Consider the following 6,751-nt stretch of genomic DNA (forward strand, 5'->3'; position numbering starts at 1 on the left):
TCCCAGGGCCTGCTTGTTGCATCCTCCATCGCCCTTCCCGGCCGCATGTGGGCCACAGAAATGTGTGCGGGGCGGCCGCGGGGGTGCTTCTCCTTGCCCGGTCTCCGCGTGAAAAAGAGGAGAGTGGGCGTTGCCCCCCGGCTCAGCACCATACCGCCTTCCGCTGGGCGCGTGCCCGAGGCAAGGGGCCCCAGCAGTGCGACACAGCGGCGGCGGTCTGAAGAGTGCAGCCCCGGCAGCAGCCAGTTCTGCCGTCCGGCAGGCCTCGGGCGCCGGCAACGCCGGCTCGGGTCTCGGCGGCGCCTGCCTCCAGGGCCAGCGGTGGAGCGCGTCCGCCGGTCGCTCGCCCGCCCGCCGGGGGAGCGGTCCCACGGGAAGCGTGCCGCTGGGGGGCCGGTCGTTGTCGCGTGCCCGTCTCGAGCCTGGAGGAAAGGCCATGCAGTGGGGGAAGAGAAAAGCCGGCCAGGCAGCGGCGCATCGGCACTCCGTGAGGCCCACGGTGTTGGGGCCGAGGGAGAGCCGGCGTGGTGTGGGGACCGATGGCCACCCGCCCCCAGCCGCGTGCTGTGTGTGTTGTGCGTGTTGTCCCGTGAAAGCGAGAAGCAGGCGGGCTGCCGTGCCCTCTCGCATTCCAGCATGCGCCGCCTGGCCCTCTGCACGGAGGCCGGGCCAAGCCCGGGCGCCTGGGCCGCCTCCAAAGGACGGCGTTTGTGAGGTCGGCGTCTCCCCTCGCGGGGGGAGGCGGTCAGGGGTGCAGGCTCCCCCGCCTCTTGGCCGGCCTTCAGAGCGTGGGTTGCTCCACTGATTTTTTTTTCCTCTCCTTCCGTTTTCTCTGTGCTCGTACGGTCAAAGGCACCCGCGCGTCCTCGGCGCCAGAGTTACAAAAAGGGGCCGCTCGGCGTGAGCGGTGCCCGAAAGGCAGAAAACTCTTAGCGGTGGATCACTCGGCTCGTGTGTCGATGAAGAACGCAGCTAGCTGCGAGAATTAATGTGAATTGCAGGACACATTGATCATCGACACTTCGAAGGCACTTTCAGCCCCGGATTGCTCCCAGGGCTATGCCTGTCTGAGCGTCGCTTGACGATCAATCGCCGTCCAGGGGCCACGCCTCCGGCACGGCTGGGGTCACCTCTCAGGCCCGTCACCCGCGGCGGGCGGCAGGGGCGTTGGTGGCGGCGGCGGTGGCGGCGGCGGCAGCAGCGGCGTCCCGCCGGTGCCTGGAGGGAAGGCGGTCAGGGGTTCGGCGAGGGAAGTGTTTCCCTAGGCGGCCTCGATCCCTTCACTGCGGCCCGGCGGGCGTTGTCGTCATCGCGATCGTCGTCGTCGCCGCGCAGGGCCTTCGTCCCCCTAAATGCAGACTCGGGGTGCGCTCTGTAGCTCCCCGCTCCCGGAGCGAGCCGCTGGGGCGGAGCTCGTCCTCACCAGGACCATGCCGGGGATGCGGTGGCGCGGCAGCCTGGGGAGGGTGAGAGACGGCGTCGAAAGGCGCTGCCGAGGGCCGAGAGAGAAAGAGAGAGGAGGGCGAGAAGGGGAGGCGAGCCACGGCCTCGCCCCCAGCGTCCCCCTGCACGGGCGACTGTCTGCGGGTGGGAACCGTGGCGGTACCGTGCCATGCTTCCGAGTGTGCACACGTGGCGAGAGCGCCGGGGATGGTTGTTCCGACCCCGTCCTCCCTTCGCCCGCCCCCTCCTCTTCTGTTGCGGTCTCGGGGCGCTCCGAGGGGCTCCATCGCTCCTCTCTCTCTCCTCACTGAGGCCGTTGTGCGTGCCACCGCCCGGCTGGTCCTCCCGCGCGGGGCTGTCTCTGCCCCACTCCCTTTTCGGTTCTCGTCTCTGGGATGGGGCTCTCTGTCTCCTTGTCGCTCGCTCGTGCGCACGTGCGCTCTCTCTCTCTGGCTCCCTCCGGGAGCACGGAGAGGAGGCGGGACTGGCGGTGTAGCGGGCGGGGGACACACGGCGGCCATTGTCGCGCGCGCCCCCGTGCGCGGCGCGGCCAAGCTTTGGGCTTGAAACCTCAGATCAGACGTGGTGACCCGCTGAATTTAAGCATGTTAGTCAGCGGAGGAAAAGAAACTAACAAGGATTCCCTCAGTAACGGCGAGCGAAGAGGGAAAAGCCCAGTGCCGAATCCCTGCCCCACGGTGGGGCACGGGACATGTGGCATACAGAACCCCCCCTCCCTGGCAGCGCTCTCAGGGGACCCAAGTCCTTGTGATCGAGACCGCAGCCTGCGGACGGTGTGAGGCCGGTAGCGGCCCCCTGGCGTGCCGGGCCTCTTGAGGGCTTCTTGGAGTCGGGTTGCTTGGGAATGCAGCCCAAACTCCATCTAAGGCTAAATACTGGCACGAGACCAATAGCCAACAAGTACTGTAAGGGAAAGTTGAAAAGAACTTTGAAGAGAGAGTTCAAGAGGGCGTGAAACCGTTACGAGGTAAACGGGTGGGGCCCGCGCAGCCCGCCTGGAGGATTCAACCCGGCGAGTTGCGGTCGGCCAGCGCGAGCTCGGCGGATCCTCGCCTCTGCCTCCCCTCCGTCCCCCGGGTGAACTCCGTGCGTGGGGCGAGCCGGGGGGGGCGGGCCGTCGCAGGGACCGCCGTCCGGCTGGCGGCCGGCCCTGGCCGGGCGCATTTCCTCCACGGCGGTGCGCCGCAACCAGCTCTGGGTCAGCTGGGAAGGCCTCCGGCGGGCAGGTCGCCCAGCACCGCGTGAGCGGCGGCAGGTGTTACAGCCACCAGGCAGCCGGTCTTGCTGAATCCCGGGGCCAAGGGAGAGGACTACCACCGCGCCCTCCTGCCCCCCCGTCGGTGGCGCCATGGTGGGGGACGTCGCTTTTCCCCCACCCTCCCCCTCCCGGGGGTGGGGGGATGGGGGTGGCATCCCCACAGTGCGGCGTTTCATGCAGGGGTGCCCGCAGACCCCCGGCGCCACTGTCAACCAGGGCAGACTGTCCTCAGTGCACCCCGACTGCGCAGTGCCACCAGGCTGGGCTTGACGGGCCGCGCTCGGGCACCCGGGGTCCGCGGCGATGTTGGCTACCCACCCGACCCATCGTGAAACATGGACCAAGGAGTCTAGCATGTGCGTGAGTCAGGGGCCGTTGGCGAAAGCCCACGGCACAATGAAGGTGAGGGCCGGCGCGTGCTGGCTGAGGTGGGATCCCAGGGCACGTGTCACGCCAGGCAGCCCCGGGCGCACCACCAGCCCGTCTCACCCGCCTCCCCCTTGCAGAGTCAGGGAGGTGGAGCATGACCGTCCATGCTAGGACCCAAAAGATGGAGAACTATGCCTGCGCAGGGCGAAGCCAGAGGAAAACTCTGGTGGAGGTCCGTAGCGGTCCTGACATGCAAATCGGTCGTCCGACCTGGGTCTAGGGGTGAAAGACTAATTGAACCATCTAGTAGCTGGTTCCCTCTGAAGTTTCCCTCAGGATAGCTGGCACTCGGCAATGGGCAGTTTTACCTGGTAAAGTGAATGATTAGAGGTCTTGGGGCCAAAACGATCTCAACCTATTCTCAAACTTTCAATGGGTAAGGGGGCTGGCTCGCTGGTGTGGAGCCATGCCGTGGAATGTGAGTGCTCAGTGGGCCACTTTTGGTAAGCAGAACTGGCGCTGCGGGATGAACCGAACGCCGAGTTAAGGCGCCCGATGCTGACGCTCATCAGAGCCCAGAAAAGGTGTTGGTTGATCTAGACAGCAGGACGGTGGCCATGGAAGTCGGAATCCGCTAAGGAGTGTGTAACAACTCACCTGCCGAATCAACTAGCCCGGAAAATGGATGGTGCTGGAGCATCGGGCCCATACCCGGCTGTCGCCGGCAGTGCGATGCCCACAGGGGCTAGGCTGCGACGAGTAGGAGGGCCGCTGCAGTGTGCCTTGAAGCCTGGGGCGTGGGCCCGGGTGGAGCCACCGCAGGTGCAGATCTTGGTGGTAGAAGCAAATATTCAAACGAGAGCTTTGAAGGCCGAAGTGGAGCAGGGTTCCATGTGAACAGCAGTTGAACATGGGTCAGTCGGTCCTAAGCGATAGGCGAGCACCGTTCCAAAAGGGCGGGCGATGGCCTCTGTTGCCCTCAGCCGATCAAAAGGGAGTCGGGTTCAGATCCCCGAATCCGGAGTGGCAGAGACGGGCACCGCGAGGCGCCCAGTGCGGTGACGCAACCGATCCCGGAGAAGCTGGCGGGAGCCCCGGGGAGAGTTCTCTTTTCTTTGTGAAGGGCTGGGCACCCTGGAAAGTGTCCGCCCCAAGAGAGGGGCCCGCGCCTTGGAAAGCGTCGCGGTTCCAGCAGCGTCTGGTGAGCTCTTGCTGGCCTGTGAAAATCCGGGGGAGAGGGTGTAAGTCTCGTGCCGGGCCGTACCCATATCCACAGCAGGTCTCCAAGGTGAACAGCCTCTGGCAGGTTGATCAATGTAGGTAAGGGAAGTTGGCAAGCCAGATCCGTAACTTCGGGATAAGGATTGGCTCTAAGGGCTGGGTTGGTCGGTTGGGCTGGGGCACAAAGCGGGGTTGGGCGCGCACTGCGGCTGGACGATGCACCGCGCGCGGGTGAGTGCGCTCCGCCCGGGTGCGGGCGCGCACGGCGTCGACTCTAGATGCGCGCTGGGCCCGTCCTGTGGATCGCCCCGGCTGCGGTGGGCACCGCCCGCCCCCCCCCAGCGCCCGCCCTCTGCCTTGCCGCGGCCGATGCCCCAGCGGCGGCCGCTGCCATCGTCATTGCACGCCGCCGCCCTGTCGGTTCCCGCGAGCGGGGTTCCCACGGCCGCGGCCGGTGTCAGCCGAGAGGTTCACACGGGGGAGGGTCCCCGGGGGGGTCCCCGGGCCGGCGCCCCGCCTCAGCCGGTGCCTAGCAGCCGGCTTAGAACTGGTGCGGACCAGGGGAATCCGACTTTTTAATTAAAACAAAGCATCGCGGAGGCCCGAGGCGGGTGTTGACGCGATGTCATTTCTGCCCAGTGCTCTGAATGTCAAAGTGAAGAAATTCAATGAAGCGCGGGTAAACGGCGGGAGTAACTATGACTCTCTTACTACCTGAAACCTGGCCCCCCGGTCGGACAGGGGCGATGGGTTTGGAGGTGGGCTGACCACCCATTCCGTTCCCGATGTTGAATCCGGTCATGACTCGGCTATTCCAAATCCAAATCCGTTTCTTGGAGGAGGAAACTGGGGGCGGCCGTTACACCTTACTAGGGTATCGGCAGGCACTCAGACCTCCTGAGATGATTTTGTAACATCTACAACCACCAAATTGAAAGAAAATTAATTGGGCTTGCTGGTGAATTTCTCTTTAGAACTGTATAGCTCAGATCTGCAGGAGCATGTACAGGGGGTGGTTCATTTTTCTGTTAATGGGGGGGTGTTGAACGGGTTTCCTGAGGTGTTTGAACAGCCTACACCACAACTGAGTGAGGGGGATGACTTAAATCCTAGTCCCCCTAAGGACGATGATCAGAATGTACTTGAGAAGGGAGGCAGTGGGAAAGGGAAAGAGGGTACACCAGAGGCCTTGCCTCCAGTGCCTGAGGTCCGCAGTGAACAAGCACCGGATGACATCGTGAAGGTGACTGTTCCTGACAAAAATCCACCATGTCCTTGCTGTGGTACCCGGCTCAACTCGATGTTGGCCCTAATTGAACACCTTAAGGGGTCTCACGGGAGGAAGAGGGTGTGCTTTTGGTGTGCCTAGTGTGGGAGGGAGGATTTTAACCATCACAGTACTGTTTGTCATTTTGCAAACTGCAAGGGTCCGAAGGATGCAGGACCTCCAGTGGGAGAGTGGATATGTGAGGTATGCAGTAGAGATTTTATGACTAAAATTGGCCTAGGACAACACAAAAGATTGGCACATCCACTGGTTAGAAACCAGGAGAGGATTGATGCTTCCCAACCGAAAGAAACATCAAACCGAGGAGCCCACAAAAGATGCTGGACAAAGGAGGAGGAAGAGCTTCTTGTCAAGCTGGAGGTACAGTTCGAGAGTCACAAAAACATTAATAAGCTCATATAGGACCACTTAACAAGCAAAACAGCTAAGCAGATTGGTGATAAAAGGAGAATGCTGCTCAGGAAGAATGGAGTGGGTGGGGGAGCAGCTGGGAACTTGAAATCAGAACCTGGGTCAAGTCATCAATCCCAGGCAGGAACTGTGAACAATGGACTTGGGGGGAACCACCAGCCGGGAGGACCAGCTGCTGGGAAGGGAACAATAGAGACATCTGGACACCACTTTGATAGGGATAATGGTCCCTGGGAAACCGTTTGCCAGCAGAGGGCAGGGCGACTGCAGGCTCGTTATCAGAAAAGGATCAAAGAACGTTTATCAGATAGGACAATTAACAACTTCCCCAGAGCATTTGAACAGTTATTAGAAGGCCAAAAGGTGCGACCACTGCTCAATCAGACAGCGCAGGACTGCTTTGGTTGCCTGGAATCAGTGAGCCAAATAAGAACAGCACTCCGGGGGAAAAGCAAAAAGGAAACTCGAGAGGAGCAGCCAAGAGAACAGTTTCAGAAGTGGATGAAGGACAGAGCGATCAAAAGAGGTAACTACCTCCGCTTTCAGCGTTTATTCCATCTAGATGGGGAAATTAGCGAAGATCATTTTGGACGACATCAAATGTCTGTCCTGTGATATATCACCCAGTGAAATTTATTCGGTATTCAAGGCCAGATGGGAAACACCTGGACAGTTTGGTGTGAGACTTGAGAGTCTTTGGAGACTTTGAAATTAAAGGGAAGGCCCACAATAAGGCCTTC

General features: G+C 61.7%; 1 non-coding gene across 1 annotated transcript; it reads left to right on the plus strand.

The window, feature by feature from the left end:
* The first annotated feature begins 924 nt into the window (after positions 1-924).
* On the plus strand, positions 925-1,077 carry LOC129132387 (5.8S ribosomal RNA). Its single transcript, XR_013183370.1, has one exon. It is a non-coding gene; the product is annotated as a 5.8S ribosomal RNA (ribosomal RNA).
* The last annotated feature ends 5,674 nt before the right edge of the window (positions 1,078-6,751 follow it).

Source organism: Agelaius phoeniceus, chromosome 8 (genome assembly GCF_051311805.1).
Source record: "Agelaius phoeniceus isolate bAgePho1 chromosome 8, bAgePho1.hap1, whole genome shotgun sequence".
Taxonomy (NCBI): domain Eukaryota; kingdom Metazoa; phylum Chordata; class Aves; order Passeriformes; family Icteridae; genus Agelaius; species Agelaius phoeniceus.